This window comes from Enoplosus armatus, chromosome 7 (genome assembly GCF_043641665.1).
Source record: "Enoplosus armatus isolate fEnoArm2 chromosome 7, fEnoArm2.hap1, whole genome shotgun sequence".
Lineage (NCBI taxonomy): Eukaryota > Metazoa > Chordata > Actinopteri > Centrarchiformes > Enoplosidae > Enoplosus > Enoplosus armatus.
The window spans coordinates 20,264,857-20,286,247 of NC_092186.1; the positions used below are offsets into that span (position 1 = coordinate 20,264,857).

Here is a 21,391-nt window from a genome sequence, read left to right on the forward strand (position 1 = left end):
AGTTTTGTGCGTTATGAAGCAGTTTATTCATGAAAATGTTTGGTTCTCTTGTTTAAAGGATGCTAGCCAAACGCAGTTGTATCAACTAGCTAGCTAACGTTACTGTGCCAAAGTTAACAGTTAGCTAGCTAGGTAACTAAAGCAGGGATTAAAGTTTTAGGGCCCCATTACTGATTAAGTCAAATTAAACTAACTACCTAACTAACTACCTAAACAAATGAATACATAAATGAATAAATGAAGTTTGTGAGGTGAGGTGAGGTGAGGTTGTGTGATAGAGTAAGCTACTGCCCAATGAAGTCCAATAATCGAACTAAATTAATGCACTGTTAACTGGGAATATGTTCAAGCATCTAAGCATGAGAGTAAATATGTTGCACAGCTAACAACTTTAAAAGCCTCAAATGTAATTGTACTAAAACTGAAGCCGAAGCTATCTACATTTCTTTTTAACATTTCTCTGCAGTTTAAAATGCCACCAAGGGTCAGTCCTCTTAAAGATGCCCTTCATCATGTTCGCTCAAAAACGGACAAAACATCAAAACTGGAGGTGAAGTACATAGATGCAGTGAAAGGTAAGATGGTGTCAGATGTGGTATTTAACATTATTTATATATATATCACTCTTTATCTGCATCGTGTTTTTTTTAATACATATTGCCACAGACTAATTGATAATTGTTGTACATATGATTTCATGTTTCATTGAAAATGTCTTTTTATTTATTTTCTCTTACAGGACGTGGTGTATTCGCCCTAGGTTCATTCTCCAAAGAAGATTTCGTAGTTGAATACAGGGGGGATATGATAAATAATGCCGAATTCCAGAGAAGAAGAAGTATTTACCACCCATCATGTGCTGCATTTATGTTTGCGTTCAAGTGGCGAGGGAAGACATGGTGGTAAGATTTTAAGATAAACCTTAACCATACTCCTTTAAACTAAACTCCTTACACAACTCCAAGAGAAAGGTAAGGCTCTGATGTTGTTGTATACATTGTCTATTAAATTTGACATACAGTATGTGGGGCTTTCTCCCAAATAATACATTTCTTTGTAGAAGAACTGGATGAGACCTTACATTTATGTAATATTGTTTTTGTCCTTTTTAAGTATTGATGCCTCAAGAGAAGATGAATCATTTGGGCGGCTAGTCAATGATGAGCACAGACGTCCAAACTGTAGGATGAAAAAAATTGACGTGGATGGACTCCCGCACCTATGTCTGTTTGCCCTAAATGACATAAATGAAGGAGAAGAAATTACCTATGACTATGGAGGTGAAGACTGCCCATGGAGAATACAAGTATGTGGCACAACTACACAGTGTTGCAGAATATCTCAAAATAACTTTGTGGTTGAAGGTATGCTCATTTGAAACTATTAGAATCTAAATTATCTCTGTTTCTGTTTAATATTTATATACAGTATATTTAGGATATTTAGGACATATAATCTTTTATGGTAATCTATTGTGAATCAGGACTGCTAAACAGTTTTATGTAATGCAACTAGAAGGCTAATGATAATGGGAGATTTAGGACAGATTTGAACCTTCATAGGGACTTTCCTTTTGGTAAAATATCACTCTATTCTGGGACGTTCACGGCGTCCCCACAGCACACCTTCCGTCAGTGTTTAGGTAGAAAGTTTGTGTTAAGTATCTGACAAACTGGACGCAATTGGTCCCCATAAGGGACCACGATGTGGTGTGTGAAATGTCCCCACAAAGCTGGTTTTAATCAATGTGTGTGAAAGCAGACAGCGGTGGACGGCGCAGGAAGAAACATTCTCGTTGAATTTATGTTTTTTCTCTCAAGTCTGGTGTCTGTTGACATGCATTACATTTAGAGACATGTCCTTAAGAAAATGAATTAGTCTAACTAAATATTATGCAGTGTTTACATCATATTAACCAATTGTTTTTCATATTTGCAGATGACCACACATGCAGCACATGTCAATCCCGTGGAAAGCTCCCATCCTGCTGTCCCTTCAGAGACACAGATGGATGAAGATACTAGTCGACAGAAGACTAATCAACAGGTACGTTCACGTTCAGCACTTTAGCTTTACTCCTAGAGTCTTTCTGAGTCACCTTTTTCTGCTTTTGTTTCATTTTAAGCAGGTAAATAAGGGAAGTAAATCTATTATGATGGTAATCTATTGTGAATCAGGACTGCCAAACAGTTTTATGTAATGCAACTAGAAGGCTAATGATAATGGGAGATTAAGGACAGATTTGAACCTTCATAGGGACTTTCCTTTTGGTAAAATATCACTCTATTCTGGGACGTTCACGGCGTCCCCACAGCACACCTTCCGTCAGTGTTTGGTAGAAAGTTTGTGTTAAGTATCTGACAAACTGGACGCAATCGGTCCCCATAAGGGACCACGACATGGTGTGTGAAATGTCCCCACAAAGCTGGTTTTAATCAATGTGTGTGAAAGCAGACAGCGGTGGACGGCGCAGGAAGAAACATTCTAGTTGAATTTATGTTTTTTCTCTCAAGTCTGGTGTCTGTTGACATGCATTACATTTAGAGACATGTCCTTAAGAAAATGAATTAGTCTAACTAAATATTATGCAGTGTTTACGTCATATTGACCAATTGTTTTTCATATTTGCAGATGACCCCACATGTCAATCCCGTGGAAAGCTCCCATCCTGCTGTCCCTTCAGAGACACAGATGGATGAAGTTACTAGTCGACAGAAGACTAATCAACAGGTACATTCACGTTCAGCACTTTAGCTTTACTCCTAGAGTCTTTCTGAGTCACCTTTTTCTGCTTTTGTTTCATTTTAAGCAGGTAAATAAGGGAAGTAAATCTATTATGATGGTAATCTATTGTGAATCAGGACTGCCAAACAGTTTTATGTAATGCAACTAGAAAGCTAATGATAATGGGAGATTAAGGACAGATTTGAACCTTCATAGGGACTTTCCTTTTGGTAAAATATCACTCTATTCTGGGACGTTCACGGCGTCCCCACAGCACACCTTCCGTCAGTGTTTGGTAGAAAGTTTGTGTTAAGTATCTGACAAACTGGACGCAATCGGTCCCCATAAGGGACCACGACATGGTGTGTGAAATGTCCCCACAAAGCTGGTTTTAATCAATGTGTGTGAAAGCAGACAGCGGTGGACGGCGCAGGAAGAAACATTCTAGTTGAATTTATGTTTTTTCTCTCAAGTCTGGTGTCTGTTGACATGCATTACATTTAGAGACATGTCCTTAAGAAAATGAATTAGTCTAACTAAATATTATGCAGTGTTTACATCATATTGACCAATTGTTTTTCATATTTGCAGATGACCACACATGCAGCACATGTCAATCCCGTGGAAAGCTCCCATCCTGCTGTCCCTTCAGAGACACAGATGGATGAAGATACTAGTCGACAGAAGACTAATCAACAGGTACGTTCACGTTCAGCACTTTAGCTTTACTCCTAGAGTCTTTCTGAGTCACCTTTTTCTGCTTTTGTTTCATTTTAAGCAGGTAAATAAGGGAAGTAAATCTATTATGATGGTAATCTATTGTGAATCAGGACTGCCAAACAGTTTTATGTAATGCAACTAGAAGGCTAATGATAATGGGAGATTAAGGACAGATTTGAACCTTCATAGGGACTTTCCTTTTGGTAAAATATCACTCTATTCTGGGACGTTCACGGCGTCCCCACAGCACACCTTCCGTCAGTGTTTAGGTAGAAAGTTTGTGTTAAGTATCTGACAAACTGGACGCAATTGGTCCCCATAAGGGACCACGACATGGTGTGTGAAATGTCCCCACAAAGCTGGTTTTAATCAATGTGTGTGAAAGCAGACAGCGGTGGACGGCGCAGGAAGAAACATTCTAGTTGAATTTATGTTTTTTCTCTCAAGTCTGGTGTCTGTTGACATGCATTACATTTAGAGACATGTCCTTAAGAAAATGAATTAGTCTAACTAAATATTATGCAGTGTTTACGTCATATTGACCAATTGTTTTTCATATTTGCAGATGACCCCACATGTCAATCCCGTGGAAAGCTCCCATCCTGCTGTCCCTTCAGAGACACAGATGGATGAAGATACTAGTCGACAGAAGACTAATCAACAGGTACGTTCACGTTCAGCACTTTAGCTTTACTCCTAGAGTCTTTCTGAGTCACCTTTTTCTGCTTTTGTTTCATTTTAAGCAGGTAAATAAGGGAAGTAAATCTATTATGATGGTAATCTACTGTGAATCAGGACTGCCAAACAGTTTTATGTAATGCAACTAGAAGGCTAATGATAATGGGAGATTTAGGACAGATTTGAACCTTCATAAGGACTTTCCTTTTGGTAAAATATCACTCTATTCTGGGACGTTCACGGCGTCCCCACAGCACACCTTCCGTCAGTGTTTAGGTAGAAAGTTTGTGTTAAGTATCTGACAAACTGGACGCAATTGGTCCCCATAAGGGACCACGACGTGGTGTGTGAAATGTCCCCACAAAGCTGGTTTTAATCAATGTGTGTGAAAGCAGACAGCGGTGGACGGTGCAGGAAGAAACATTCTAGTTGAATTTATGTTTTTTCTCTCAAGTCTGGTGTCTGTTGACATGCATTACATTTAGAGACATGTCCTTAAGAAAATGAATTAGTCTAACTAAATATTATGCAGTGTTTACGTCATATTGACCAATTGTTTTTCATATTTGCAGATGACCCCACATGTCAATCCCGTGGAAAGCTCCCATCCTGCTGTCCCTTCAGAGACACAGATGGATGAAGATACTAGTCGACAGAAGACTAATCAACAGGTACGTTCACGTTCAGCACTTTAGCTTTACTCCTAGAGTCTTTCTGAGTCACCTTTTTCTGCTTTTGTTTCATTTTAAGCAGGTAAATAAGGGAAGTAAATCTATTATGATGGTAATCTACTGTGAATCAGGACTGCCAAACAGTTTTATGTAATGCAACTAGAAGGCTAATGATAATGGGAGATTTAGGACAGATTTGAACCTTCATAGGGACTTTCCTTTTGGTAAAATATCACTCTATTCTGGGACGTTCACGGCGTCCCCACAGCACACCTTCCGTCAGTGTTTAGGTAGAAAGTTTGTGTTAAGTATCTGACAAACTGGACGCAATTGGTCCCCATAAGGGACCACGACGTGGTGTGTGAAATGTCCCCACAAAGCTGGTTTTAATCAATGTGTGTGAAAGCAGACAGCGGTGGACGGCGCAGGAAGAAACATTCTAGTTGAATTTATGTTTTTTCTCTCAAGTCTGGTGTCTGTTGACATGCATTACATTTAGAGACATGTCCTTAAGAAAATGAATTAGTCTAACTAAATATTATGCAGTGTTTACGTCATATTGACCAATTGTTTTTCATATTTGCAGATGACCCCACATGTCAATCCCGTGGAAAGCTCCCATCCTGCTGTCCCTTCAGAGACACAGATGGATGAAGATACTAGTCGACAGAAGACTAATCAACAGGTACGTTCACGTTCAGCACTTTAGCTTTACTCCTAGAGTCTTTCTGAGTCACCTTTTTCTGCTTTTGTTTCATTTTAAGCAGGTAAATAAGGGAAGTAAATCTATTATGATGGTAATCTACTGTGAATCAGGACTGCCAAACAGTTTTATGTAATGCAACTAGAAGGCTAATGATAATGGGAGATTTAGGACAGATTTGAACCTTCATAGGGACTTTCCTTTTGGTAAAATATCACTCTATTCTGGGACGTTCACGGCGTCCCCACAGCACACCTTCCGTCAGTGTTTAGGTAGAAAGTTTGTGTTAAGTATCTGACAAACTGGACGCAATTGGTCCCCATAAGGGACCACGACGTGGTGTGTGAAATGTCCCCACAAAGCTGGTTTTAATCAATGTGTGTGAAAGCAGACAGCGGTGGACGGCGCAGGAAGAAACATTCTAGTTGAATTTATGTTTTTTCTCTCAAGTCTGGTGTCTGTTGACATGCATTACATTTAGAGACATGTCCTTAAGAAAATGAATTAGTCTAACTAAATATTATGCAGTGTTTACATCATATTGACCAATTGTTTTTCATATTTACATAATTCAAAAGTACAATACTTTTTCCAATGTGGTTAAGCTCTCTTGAGTTTACAATGGTAACATTTTAAACTGAGTGCTCTGGTTTAGGCTGTCTGTTTTTCAAGATGTCATAAAAAAGTACAGTTTTTAACTTCACACATTACAGTTAATATGTAAGCGTTTTTGAGTTTTTTTAGTAATTTTCAAGCTAGGTTTTTGTGACAGTGTAAACAGTGTGTTTCCAGATGAAATAGTTTCATCTAATACATTTAGAACTATAAAAGTAGCACACAATCAATGCCAGACTTTAAAACGTGTTTTTAGACAATTGCAATTTTTAGGAATCATTGTTAACATCACTCCCAAACATGTTTTTAAGCATGCAGAAGTTGTCAGTACAGCATGTTCTTTTTAATTCATTGGTCAACGTTAAAGTTTTTTTAAATATTTCGCGTCTTCCTCACTTTGAAAAAATCTAGGCATCAGATTCAGCTTCATACTCTAAAATTGGTTTTGTCAGTATTTTTTTGTAATTGCAAGTATTATGATTTCAAATGTTGCTGTTATTTACAGATTGGGACAGATTTCCAAAATGAGAGTTTTTTACCAAGACTGAGACGGACTAAAAGTATCATAGTAAGTTCTCAATTAATTTTCAATAATATGATTGTATTCTCATAACATACTGCACTTACTTACTGGGGTTGTGTTTAGTCTAAAGTATATATGTCTAAGTTACTTAATTTGTTTTTAGATGAAAGACACTAGTCTTGAAGACTCTGAGCTATATGATTCTACATCAGAGAGTGCCGATGAGTATGTTCCAGATTCCACCTCCGAAAGTGAAGACAGTGATTCTGCCCTTGAACCAAACTTAAGGAAAAAATGGCGGCCTCTTGATGATTTATGGAATGACTCTGGCTCATTGAGTCCCCCTGTCTGTGACACCACAACACCAGACCACATGACCTTTGAAAGCAACAGCATTACATCTGAAGTCACTGGAGCAGAAGAACCCTGCTCAAGTCAGGACATGACTGACGGCATAGTTGTTCATGCTTTCCAAAAAAGAAACGGCAATAGAGTGTACGACAAGAGACATTATTGCTTGTATTGCAATAAGCCTTTTGCCAAGATGGCAAGGCATCTAGAAAGTGCCCATGAAAATATATTGGATGTGGCTAAAGCTCTTAGCTTACCAAAGAGTTCCAAGGAGAGAAAAAAACAGCTAGATTACATTCGCAACAGAGGTAACTATGCTCACAATGCTGCTGTTATGGAGTCAGGGAAGGGGAAACTAGTACCATGTAAACGACCTCCTAAAGAAGCACAGGGAAATTATTTCATGCACTGTGCATACTGCCAAGGACTTTTTACAAGAAAGGTCTTGTGGCGACACATGCGAAGTTGCAAACTTAAACCTGGATCAGTCCCCCCAAAACCAGGAAAGAACCGCATTCAGTCCATGTGTACATACACAGGGCCTGTGCCTTCACACGTGAGTAAACAAATGTGGGGAGTAATCGGTGCCATGATTCCTGATCCAATCACAGATATAATAAAAAATGACCATGTCATTATTGATGTTGGGCAACACCTGTTAAACAAAGGTGGGATGTCGGCCAAGAATCAACAGTGTGTACGAGAGAGGATGCGAGAAATGGGAAGACTGATTGACAATGCCAGAAGAGTTACCACCTTAAAAACAATGAAGGATTTCATAAATCCAAAGAATTACTTGGAGACGGTCAAAGCTGTCAAGAAGACTTGTGGCTATGATAGTGACACTAACAAATTCTCGATTCCATCACTTGCAAATAAACTTGGGAATGCCTTGGTTAAAGTCAGCAAACTCTTAAAAGCTCAGGGTTTGATTCTGAACAATGAAGAGCTTGTGAGGAATGCCACTGAGTTTCAAGAAGTCCACAGTGAAAAGTGGAACGAGATGATATCTGCAACAGCACTAAGGAACATCGCTGAAGCAAAATGGAATGTGCCCACACTAATGCCCTTCACTGAGGATGTTCAAAAAATGCATCAGTTTCTCAGTCAAATGCAAGATGAGTGTAGCAGTACACTATCTGAAAGTCCTTCTACAACGGCCTGGATGGACCTGGCAAAGGTGTGTTTAGCACAGATCATCCTCTTTAACCGACGCAGGGAAGGAGAGGTGGCAAGCATGCCCTTGTCTGCATTTTTGTCAAGGGACACGTCTGATCCCCACCAGGATTTGGACTGGGCACTCTCCGAAGTGGAAAAAAAACTTTGCAGACATTTCTCAAGGATAGTCATCAGGGGAAAGCGGGGTAGACCGGTTCCAATTCTTGTGACTCCGAAAATGCTGTTTGCATTACAACTCCTGGTTTCGCAGAGAGAGGCTTGTGGGGTTCTAAAAGACAATACTTATATGTTTGCAAGACCTGCAGCTAAGACGCATTTCCGTGGTTCAGACTGCCTCCGTGGCTTTGCAAAGGCGTGTGGTGCAAAGTGTCCTAAGGCACTGACATCCACCAAACTACGAAAGCATGCTGCAACCCTTTCAACAGTGCTGAACATGACAGACACAGAGATGGACCAGCTGGCCAACTTTCTTGGTCATGACATTAGAATCCATCGTGAGTTCTATCGACTCCCTGAGAAGACTCTGCAACTCGCCAAGATCAGCAAACTTCTAATGGCACTCGAGCAAGGAAGATTAGCGGAGTTCCATGGCAAGAACTTGGATGAAATCACGATAGGTCCAAATGGTATGTTTTATTTTTATTTTCCTTTGTCTACCATCATTTTTCCATCCTTTTTCTTTTTATTTGATCACATTTATTAGCTGTACTTGGTATGTCTCCCATAGAAAAAGTTCTGGGCAATGATGAGGAAGACAGGAGCGGAGAGGAAGCACACTGTTCATCTACTGTTGATGGTATGTAGTGTCAGTAGTTTAATGTCAAAAAGAAATAGGTGCGTAAGTTTATTAGAGCATAGTCACCAAAATCATTTAGTGATACAAGATGTGTGTGTGTATATATGTATATATATATATATTTCTTTGTTTTGTTAAAGTCCCAATCTGTAAAAAGGCCTTCAGCAACCTTACTTTCCAACCGTCGCACCATGGTTGATTCTACCTCATTCTTTGCTGAGTGCTGTTATAGGACATGTGTCACCTAGGCAGCTGCAGAGCAACCTGGTAGTTAGATTAATTGGGCCTCGTGCAAGAACGTTTTAATATTCTTGTTCTAAAACCTGTTGGTGAGGAGGTGCACGTTTGTGAGATTTGATCATTAGCATAAGCAACACCACTAAAATGACCATACAAGACTACCTGTCTTGAATGGTTAGTTTGTGAGCATGTTTTATTTAACAAAAACATTACCATTGAGTAAATAGAAGACACACTGTGTCTTGCTTTTCTAAAATCAGCAGCTAAAAATAAGTGTGAGCAGAGGCTTCCCAGCTTTAGTGAACTAGCTTTGCTACCAGGAACAGAAATGTATTAAATAATGCTGATATTTAAACATAATTTAATTGACTTGCTAAAAAAGACGAGACAAGGAAGGAGAGAAAGAGAGGGATATAGAAAGTGTACACGCTTGGGTGATCAAGAGAGAGGAAGTGTGGACAGACAAAGAGGTCGAACTTAACTTTTATCAGGTAATGGTATTCCTCTTCTTCATCTTCCAATCGGTGCATTCATGCCACCAAATTCAAACTGTCACTTCAACGTAAAAACATGAAAGGCCCTGTTTGTCTGTTCTGGGCTACTGTAGAAACATGGCGGTGCAACATGGCGGACTCTGTGGAAGAGGACCCGCTCCCTATGTAGATATAAAGGGCTCATTCTAAGCTAACGAAAACACGATTCTTAGTTTCAGGAAATTATATTAATGTTATATTCCATTTTTGATAATGGATCCCCCTAAATCCGACACACTGAACCTTTTTAATAGTTGAATGCACCTAAATGTTTTATAATTAAGTGTTCCTGCAAAAACAAATGACACATTGATTGGGTATGGTCAGCATTCTTGTAGTACATGTGAAGTATGCATCTTATTGAGAATGTTATTTTTTTTCATAGAACCATCAGCAGAGGAGACTCTTCCACCTGCAGAGGGGAATGAAATCCCACCAACACACAAGAGACACAAACCGCCATCAGCAGAGGAGACTCTTCCACCTACAGAGGGGAATGAAGTCCCACCAACACGCAAGAGACACAAACCGCCATCAGCAGAGGATGAGGTAGCTTCTGGAGTCAGTGTTGTGAGACCCTCTTCCAGAGGTAAATTTTAGTTATTCTAGTAACGGACCTATGAGCCTGAATAGGTTAAACAGTGTAACCAACGGATGGATGTATAGTAAGAACTAGTTACTCATTTGGTAGAAGCATATGTGTTAGTACTAATGCTAGTACTAAGTGTTTCAAGTAGTTAAAGTAGCTTTAATATTAATTGACATTATGTTCAAGAAGCTAACATTGCTGAAACCATAGTAATGTAGTAGTGCTTTACTTTAGCATGATGGTTATCCAAAAGGTTTTTAAACGCATTCTACTTTTTTAGTTTGATTGCATAATGCCACTTAAGCAGCCTTGTGTCAAAACCGATATCCTCAAGCACAGTATCTAATCTGGTAGAAGATGATGTATACGTGTATGATAAATATTGTTGATTTCCTCTTCCCCAGTGTTCATTTCAGCCCAAGTGGCAGAATGCACAAATTGTTGAACGCTCAATTTGTACTGTAGATGTTGGCATATACATATACTGATACCGGCTTTAGAACTTACAGGACTTGTAGCTCACACCCTTCCTTCTACTTTTATTTACAAATTAGTTTTTCTGCTCACTTACAGGTAAAGCTGGCCAGAAAAAAACACCCTGGCAGCAGACAGAGGTGCAGGCGGTGGAGAGGCACATGAAACAATTCATCACTTCTTGTGTTGTACCGGCAAAAAGTGACTGTGAGAAATGTTTAAGGGCTGAACCAGAAGCTCTCAAGAACCGGGACTGGCAAACCTTGAAATTTTATGTTTATAACCGCATTACAGCCTACAAAAGAAAAGTTCAGTGTAATTAGTATGGTGATTACCAACGCACAGGCTGGTTTACATTCAAATTCCTCAGCAAAATACTTAAGGTGTTGAATGCATGTTAAATGCATTTCCTAGTTTCAAAATATATTTGCAAAGCAGTTTTCAAATGTTTTGCATTGTTCACATTCAATATTTGCTTGCTGTCAGAAGTGAAATGTGAGAGAAAGAGACTGGGCAGGCCTCTGAGTTTTCCAGTTACCTGGAGTCATTAAAAAGTTTAAATGTGCAATTTAAATGAGAGTTTGATTTCTTGGAATTTAACTAATGACAGTCACTCCTACAAACTACATGTAACTTACGACAAATGTGTGAGATGATTGGTAGTATTATTAGGGTGGTGCTAAGTGCCATTATTGTGGTTTGTTTCCGTGTCTGTATTTGGGTATTTGGTCTCATCCCTATGGGTAGCAGGTGGCTAACTATGAAAAATTAATATGAAGACATAACCAGGGTGGTCAAGGACAACTCAATTTCAGCCAGGTAGCAGTTTACAGTACATGTCGCAGGAGCAACTGTGTATGCTCAGCCATTTTTATTGTGAGTCAACCTTGTGAGAAGTAAAATGCAATAATCTGAGGTTTGACTTGATATAGATGTATATAATTTGCCATTTTAATGTAGAAATAATACTTATAGTAATACTAATAATGATAATTCTAGCATGGTCCCCAGTAATCAAATGGGAATCTGTGTGAGTTATGCAAAATTATGCAAATTATATTTAAATTCGGTCCCCGTCAACCCTGTTCACTGTGTTTTTCATAGGTCCCCAGTTAGCATGGTGAAATCATTACTTCATCAATGTAGAGATTTGAAGGCGTGTATAGGCTAACTAAGCAGTGGCAAGTGTACCTAATTTTTTTCACACTTCTAGGCCCTCTAGAAAGGGTGGTCCCCGCAGGTGATGATTAAAAAGTTGGTCCCCATTATAAATGAAAACCAGTATGTGTGTGTGTGTGTGTGTGTGTGTGTGTGTGTGTGTGTGTGTGTGTGTGTGTGTGAGAATTTGTTCACAGTGAAATATATAATATAATATATATAATGGTCTCAAACACTACTAGTGCATTAACACCCCACACAATGGTTTACTTCTTAATGTACAAGTATGATAATATGTAAACATATATGCTTATAACATCATATACATTATAATTTTATATGGCTTAATATCAATAAATTACTTTTGTTTCTGTACCACTGCAAATACAACTACATTGATAACAGCACTCAACTTCCAGTAACATCCACTAAAGCCAATAAAACCCATTAGCAACTTTAAATTAATTAATGCATAAACACTGTGCTCGAGGAGTTAATTTGCATAATGCAAATTTGATCATCTAAACATTTAAGAACAAGTGCAAATCAAATGTTTAGACCCTGCTAGAACATGCTGAATTAAAACCAGGTTTTATTTTTGGGTGAACGCTGTTTCAGTCAAACTTACCCCTTACCCATCTTGTGTACTTGGACAAAACTCCCAGAGATTTTTTTTGGTGATAAACATCAGGCTGGTTTTATGTCCTCTTAAGTCTCCTATATTTCAACCGTATGCCAGACTTCCGAAAGGATTTCCCTCACTGTCACAAGCACATGTGCTCGGCTCTAGTAAAATAAGCACTCTGGCCATAAACTTGCCAATGAGCTGTCCCCAAATAACCACATCTGTCAGCTCAACTTAAACAGGCCCTAAAGAGTCACTTTTAAAGATGAAGGGACCTCGCTGGCTGCACATACAGTCAGAGAAATTATCTTTATCTCTACCATGAAATAAAGAAAGGTAGATGTCATGAGAAATGTTCATGTGCTGCTCAAGACTGGGACACTGATTCTCCTGATGTTTAAAACTAAAAGATAGTTCAAAAATATATTTTTTCTTTTTTTCAGAATAAAACAACGTCAATAATTTCATTAGCTAAAAAATAAGATGCTTTCTAAATCAATCCGTTATATTTTAATTGTTAAACCATACACTCATGCAACATTATGTAATACTGCAGTTTCTTTCTAATTACCGTGGTACTAGAACTGACTTGTTTTTTATTACCGGCCAAGTTAAATTTAAACCATCACACACTTGCACACAACTTGAGCTCATAGGCAGTTCTGCATCTCACCTCATAACAGTAAAGCCCGGGACAATAAACTGATTGCTGGTCTCAAATTTAGGCCATGCAGTTTGCGTCTCAGGAGTGATTTAAACACAGCTGCCGTGAGATGAGCTGAGACCCTGTAGGCAGGAGAGAAGAACTTTGTATGAGAGTGTGTGTTGCGAAAGGAAGGAAGGGGGGTTGTTGTACCTGGCTATGCTGTGTTTCCTTGTTCCCACGGTCCTCTCTGTGCTGCAGCCAACCCCTCCACCCCCTGTACCCGATCCCCTGCCTCCTGAGTACACTGACTGTACCTCTTCTGAAATTATGGAAACAAAATGTCCTCCTAAAACTAAGGTTTAAAGGTTGCTGAGAAGGGAGGAGAGGATGGATGAAAGAGCACACAGGGAGTTGGGGTTGCTGTCAGCATATCCTAGATAAGTTTTGACGTCAACTTTAAGATGAAGCTTAAAAATGAAGCTTAAGACGAGGCATTGTCTGGTGATATAACGGTAGTCAGTGTATTACTAGCTGCACCTGAAAGACAGGCGAGGAGCCAGACGCACTTTTTCATGGTTCAAAAAAAAAGAGGATAAAATAAAAACTTGGATCATTGTGAAATGCTGTCTGTTCTGGATATAATCAATAGCTAAAGAAGAATCCAGTTCAGGGTTGTCTCTCATATTTCAATCCCTGCTCTTCTGTGATCAATAAAAGTGCGCTGAAATCAAAGCGGGCCCTCTTTACTATTGTCTATTCAACGTTAGCAGACAAAGACTGAGGAGCCTTTGATCGCCCTGTCTGCAGGGCCCACAGCTAAACACAGACCCCATCCTCCCACTCCCACCCACCACCTCCAGGTGAGCAGTATGTGTGTGCGCGTGTGTGTAGGGTAACCAAAATGTTTTTCGCGCACATACACGAGCACACACACAAAACAAAAACACTTTTTATAGGAATCACAGAGAGGGACGCTATAAGGTTGCGTTGTCAGCTGGCAGGTCATCACACAAGGTGCTGGCCGCTGTGTTACAGTGTGTTGCAGTGTGTTGCAGTGTGTTACAGTGTGTCACTGTGTGTTATAGTGTGTCACTGTGTTTTACTGTGTGTTACAGTGTGTTACTGTGTGTTACTGTGTGTTACTGTGTCACTGTGTGTCACTGTGTGTCACTGTGTGTTACAGTGTGTTACAGTGTCTTACAATGTCTTACAGTGTGTTACAGTGTGTCACTGCGTGTTACAGTGTGTTACAGTGTGTCACTGCGTGTTACAGTGTGTTACAGTGTGTCACTGTGTGTCACAGTGTGTTACAGTGTGTTACAGTGTGTTACAGTGTGTTGCAGTGTGTTGCAGTGTGTTACAGTGTGTTGCAGTGTGTCACTGTGTGTTATAGTGTGTCACTGTGTTTTACTGTGTGTTACGGTGTGTTACTGTGTGTTACTGTGTGTTACAGTGTGTTACTGTGTGTCACTGTGTGTCACTGTGTGTCACTGTGTGTTACAGTGTCTTACAATGTCTTACAGTGTGTTACAGTGTGTTACAGTGTGTCACTGCGTGTTACAGTGTGTTACAGTGTGTCACTGTGTTACAGTGTGTCACTGTGTGTTACAGTGTGTTACAGTGTGTCACTGTGTGTTGCAGTGTCTTACAATGTCTTACAGTGTGTCACTGTGTGTTACAGTGTGTCACTGTGTGTTACAGTGTGTTACAGTGTGTCACTGCGTGTTACAGTGTCTTACAGTGTCTTACAGTGTGTTGCAGTGTGTCACAGTGTGTCACTGTGTGTCACTGTGTGTTATAGTGTGTTACTCTGTGTTACAGTGTGTTACAGTGTGTTATAGTGTGTCACTGTGTATTACAGTGTGTCACTGTGTATTACAGTGTGTCACTGTGTGTCACTGTGTGTTACAGTGTGTCACTTTGTGTCACTGTGCGTTACAATGTGTCACCGTGAGTTACATTGTGTCACTGTGTGTTCCAGTGTGTTCCAGTGTGTTACTATGTTGTTGCAGTGTGTTGTGGTGGATTGTGCTGATCTGTTCTAGACTTGACTGTGTGTGTTGGGTTGTGCTGTGCAGTTCATGGCAGTACTGTTCTAATATTTGCTATACTGTAGTCAGTGGACAGTTGTGTCCTCTTCTGTCACCTGCCACTAGTTTTGTGCTCTTCTGCCTTGTCCTCTTTGGATTTATCTTGTTTCGCTATATTATGTCCTCCTCTGTTTTTCCTCTGTGTTTCTGTCATGTCCTCTTCTGTTTTGTTCTCTTTTGTTCTTTTTGGGTTTGTCTTCTTTTGTCCTTTTCCATCACCATCTGTTTTGTCTACTTCCTGTCTTGTCTTCCTCCATCTCTTTCTGTCCTGTTGTGTTCTCAGTTTGTCCTCTTCTGCCTTCTTCCCTGTCTTACTGTCTTATACTGTTTTCCTCCTTGTTCTTGTTATCTTCCCTTCCGTTTTGTTCTTTTCTGTCTTCTCCAAATTTCTTTTGTTCTCTCTCAATCATATATTCTTATTATTGTCCTCTTTTATTATCTTCTGTTGCATTTTTGGGGGATTTGTATTATTTTGTCCTGTCCTGCCCTCTTCTGTTTTGCCCCCTTGTCCTTTGCCCCTTCTGTTTTGTTCTTTTCTTTGTCTTCTTCAAATTTGTCTTCTTCTGTTCTGTCTTAAATGTTTTTCATTTGTCCTCTTCTGTCTTTTTCTGAGTTGTATTTTGTTCCTGTCCTGTCTTTCTGTCTCCTCTACTGTCCACTTTGGTTTTGTTCCCATTCTTCCTTTTTCAGTGTGTCTTCTCTTGCCCCATCCTGTCCCATCCTTCTGTAGTCGTCTGTCACTTAGGATGGACATTTTTCAAGATTTGACATTTTATTGAAGGATGATTAATTGAGAAAATAATCTGTACCAAATAATCATTGGTTGCAGCCGTAGTTCTTTCCTCCTTTTCTATTTTGATTTATTGTCATTTGTTCTATACTGTCCTCTTCCGATTTGTCGCCTGTCCTTCTCTCCTGTCCTGTTCTAATCGTTCTCTTCTTTCTTCTTCTGTCCTGTTTCCTCCTCTGTTTTGTCTCCTTGTTCCTGTCATTCCCCCAGCTGTTTTGCTCTCTTTTGTCCCTTCCTCTTTTGATGTGTCTCCTTCTGCCTTGTCTTGTCCTCTTCCATCTTTTTCTGTCTTGTCCTCATCTCTTCTGCGCCACTCTACTGTGTTGCTTGTTTTCTGACAGCTCAGAGGAGACACCAAAGCAGCAGGACCCTTCGACTCTCAACACGCACCTTGTTTACGAGTCCTAAACGACAGACAGCCCCGCTGGAGCCTCCCGTGTCAGGGGAGGGGAGGGGAGGGGAGGGGAGGGGAGGGGAGCGGAGGATCTGCTCGGGTTTAACACATACACAATCTTATGATGACAGCCCACATGAGCACACTCAAGATGAGCTTATTATATGAAGGCGCACCAGAGCACGCAGGTGTAGATTAAAACTGATGCTCTCTCCATCTGGCCACATGAGTGCATCACCACAGAGTAAAGGCATGCTGTACGTGTTGACACGAACACCCTCTCAGTGATTAAAAGCTTGCTGACTATGTTCATTTAGAGTTGAGGCGCAGGGGAAAGTTAGGAATCCATGTGTATGTGTGTCTTTGTCAGTGGTGGAAGAAGTACACATCTTTTAGGTATAAAGTAAGTATAAGAGTGTAAAAATATTCCATTACAAGTCCTGTAATCCTAATGAAGTAAAATTACATACACAGTATTATAAGCTAAATATATTTTAAGTATCAAAAGTAAAAGTAATAATTTTACTCTCAATTCAGTTCGCATGTGGCTGATATAATATTATAAATGACGCACTGATGCATCAATGCACAAGCAGCCTCATTCTGTTGTCGCTGGTCAATCTATAAAGATAAATCTGGTATGAGTATGAGTAATGGGAGAGGATATCAGGAAAAATTCATTTCTGCTACACAAAATTGTATTCATTTTTGGGGCTTTTCTCTAATCTTTGCTCTTTTGGAAATACTAGATTATATCGTGTTGTATTTTTCACTGGTAACTACAGCAGATAAATGAGTAAAGTATTTTATCTCCCTCTGAAATGTGGTGGAGGTAAGAAGCAGCATAACATGGAAGTAAAGTACAAGTACCCCAAAATTGCACTTAAACACAGTTAACACTTTCTACCAGTGCATTTTGTGTATCTGTATACATGCTTGTGTACTATTGCACTGCAAACCACATGACATGCATTTACCCAAAACTCTTAATTAACACCCTTGTCTCTGCTCCGTCTTCACCATGCCCGGAAATGGTAACTCTCCCACCTCTCGCCAGCCTTTTCTCACCAGTCTGCCTTCTTGTTTGCTACTTGTTCTCTACCTTGCTCATCTGCCACATTCCTGTGTGTGTTAGTGGGACCCCACAGTGCACAGTGAGACTGTTTGTTCGTCCTGCTTGCTTGTTAAATGCGCTGTCACCGAGGAGTGGAGAACACAAATGGACAGAAAGCCAAATTAAAATTTTCCTTCACAACCTGATTTAGAAAAGGTGGAATCGAGTGACGTTTTATCAAAGAAAGTCATAAACAGGAATGTTTAGAAAGTCACGTCCACAAAGCGAGAGGGGGCTTTTTTATTCATTATTTATGACGCCTTCCGCCAGGTCTAATAAACACTGAGATGTTATTCAGACGCCTCAAAATTAATAGACGTTGTGAACTTTATAACATTCCTCTGTCGCGTTGTTGTGTAAGTCAGAGATGTTCGGCGCGGAATAAGAATCATATGCATTTATGCAAGTGAACAAACATGAGGCTGGAAGTGTGTTTTGTGAATTTGTATAAAGGCCAATATTAGCATATAGCGACAGACAGGCAGGGTCCTGACTTCCATTCAAAATCCCCGGTCCACGCTGGGTTCTCTAGTGCCAGTCAATCACCCCACACCTCTGAAATTGAACTGAGGCAGACAGTGACCCTTTCAAACCTGGGTGAAAGGTTGTAACCTTTCAGCCACTAGCTCTTCCTGTATTGTGGTAGTGGAGGGGCCTTGGTGAGCAAAAAAGGGAAATAAGAAGATAAGAAAAGTTAAGAACTCAGAGGCAGAGCAAGTTTTCCTCTCTCTATACTCCTAACCTTTAAGCCGAGTGCCCCCCTGTGACTCCTGGATTCCTGATTAGTTTACAGTATACTCCCAAATCAGCATAATAAAGCGTGTGATGAGGCTGATGAGATCTAACAGTCTGCTCTTGTTTACCCCGCCGCAGCACCAGCTCCCTCTCTGCATGTGTGTGTGTCTGACCCCGAGGCACCGAGTCACTTGATGCGTCTTGCATCTCTCTCAAACACACATTTACACGCACACACATAGGCCTACACACACACACACATACACACCCACACAACCCCCCCACTGGTAGAAATCCTAGTTGTGCTGCCGGATCTCAGCGGAGGCCGGGAATCCACATCCCCTTTAGGCTAGTCCTGGGGTGCATTTACTCCACACACACACACACACAGAAACAAACACAAGCCCATAAATACATGCATGTGCACACACACACACACACACGCTGTATCTTAATGAGAGAAGGAGATGGCACTATGAAGGCGACAGCAGAATGAAACCTACTCACCAAGGACTGACCTGTGGTTCAGGGGCGGCAGCAGCTCGGCGGGGAGCTCCTCTCCCGGCGCTGATCAGAGGGCTGCACCGCCGAGGCTGCTCACGCTGACGGCGCTGGAAAAACCAACTGATTAAACGCCACTGTCGCCTCAGCTCAGCTGCTATATGGAAAGAAAGCTTCCTCTCTTTTATATATTTTTTTTTCACTCACTGTTTGTTTGTCAGTCTCCTTTGTTTTCTTTGTCCTCTGCCGAGACAGCGGTGCCGGTGGATTGGAGCTGTGAGCGTGAGGGATTTGTGCGTAATTAGCTGAAACGCTCACCCAAGCAAGCACAAAAAGTTACATTTTAAACTTTTTTGAACTATACTCCCTTTTAACGGTATTTCACTGACGCTCTGCTTCACTTCCAAGATCAAAACCTTGCTTCATGGTAGAAATATATTTTATTTGAGTCTTTGGAGTACATGGACAGCAAAACAGCGCTGCCAACTTGCAAGTCCCATTAACAAGTTGTGCAAACTTAAAATTGTGCAAAGTGTGTGCATGAAAAAAGTCATGACTGTGAGAATATATGAATATATTGATGAAATGTTAACAGAGTGACAGTCAGAGTAATTGGATCCACTGACCACTGTTTTAAAATAGTGTAAAGCCACCCTGTCCGTTATTCATCATATTACTGTTTTGGCTGTTGGTTTCACAGAGAAGCTCAGTGACTCCACTGAAAGTAAATCTTCAAATGTGCTGTATTTGTGAAGAGTTTGGGCATGAAGGCTTTAGGGATATTGTTTCACTTAGTTAGGTTTCAAAAGTTCATCTACAAAGCAATACTTTCCAAAAAAAATAAATGATGGTAATTCTTGAGAATAATTGAAATTTATTGGAACTTCCAGCAACTGACCAACAAAATTATTTATAATTTAAAAAAAAAGCTCAGATAAAAGGGTTATTAGATAAGAGTGAGCGATGGGAAGCCGTCCACAGGAGACATAGAAGACAATAAAGCTTTGGGCCAGAGGTTGAGGGCAGCCTGGCCTGCCTGCCTGTCACACCTCTGCAGCCAATTCACAGTTCTCTGGACCACAGAATAGTGATTCTCTGTCTGTGTTTGACCATATAAGGTGTGGATGTAACATTGTTGAATGTGGAGACATTCTGGCACAAACAAAGGGTTAGAAGACTCTGCCCATTATCTGTGCCCTCTGGCCTAGTTGGGCAAGTCATCCAAGGATGGGCAGCGACTCTGCCAGCCCGGGGCCAGACTTCGCTGACTGCCAGCCCCCTCGTGCCACATGTACAATTTCAGCAAGCCTTTGTTGGTTGGTCTCAACAAAGCTGTGTGATAGAATGCAAAACAATTTAGCTTTTTTAAATGATTATTGTCAGTTAATTTGACAAAAGTTGAAAGTATGAAATATCAGGATATGACTTGAGTACAGTGGTTTGCTGAGGCCAGTGTTCAGGCAGCTGCCCTCCACCCTACTGTACCTCTCGCCCTTGACTGCCACAGTTTGGCTGGGGGCTTCTCTGGCCAGAGTCGACAGATCATGGAAGGGCTGGAGGAAAGACAAGACAGGGACAAACAAAGGAGGAAGCTCATTGCCATGCCCTTGAATGACAGAGAGCTCCTCTAACAGACAGACAATAGCCACCTTGCATATCCAGCCAAGTCAAGTTTTCACTTATCTTCCCCAGTTTTGTCTGCCTTTTTTATAATTTGAAAGTTAGCCCATCTGATTTCAAAGTCACCGTCCACCCTTTGCCCCCACTGTGACAGCCAGGAGAGAAGCGAGTATCTCTGGGCAAGAGAGAAGGAGAGACTGAGCATTATCTCAACTGGGCCCACCGGCAGCAGACGGAAGGAAAGGAAGAATAAGGAAGGAAAAAGGAAGGTAAGAAAAAAGACCGGGCAGGGGCAGTTTCAGCAGGGTAGGGAAGCAAAGGCTGGAAGCACAAAAGAATGGTTCTCTTTCTGTTTTTCTGCTCCATTAATATCTGAGCTCCAGCCTGCATATATCCTCATTCATTATTCATGAAGCGACCAGGAAGGAACGCAAGCGGGGAGGAAGGTGGGAAAGCAAAGGCCAGAGATAGTTCCAATCAGCATTGGTTTAAATGACACTGAGTGACAGAGCCTGGGGTTTTATGGCTCACTCTTCAAATGAGACACTGTGCCGTGGTAAAAGGTCCACATTGGCCCACCGTTAATGACCAGCAGGAGGACGTATCAGAGGCTGCACCACTCGTAAAGCTGGCTGCCACACTGGGTAGCAAATTTGCCCAAACTAACTTATCATGGTTCTACACGGAAGCACTGTGTGAACACTACCACATACTTTACTAACCTGAACATGACCTCAGCTGAAGAGCACCTGGATACATTTTGAGGGCTTGCAAAAACCCAGAAGACCTTTAATGTATGCTGCAGTTTTCACTCATCAGACCATTCAGGCTATTTGAAAATGTGTTTTTGTTTTTTTTGCCAAGTCTTCCCAGCAGACTTAGTGTTCATCACTCTCAACCGAACTTCATATCACACTGCTAC

The 21,391-nt window shown here is 40.7% G+C and overlaps 1 long non-coding RNA gene across 1 annotated transcript; it reads left to right on the forward strand.

The window, feature by feature from the left end:
- The first annotated feature begins 8,662 nt into the window (after positions 1 to 8,662).
- LOC139287300 (uncharacterized) lies at positions 8,663 to 10,194 on the forward strand. The gene is made up of 3 exons (XR_011597418.1): positions 8,663 to 8,790; positions 8,892 to 8,960; positions 10,119 to 10,194. It is a non-coding gene; the product is annotated as an uncharacterized lncRNA (long non-coding RNA).
- Positions 10,195 to 21,391: the final 11,197 nt, after the last annotated feature.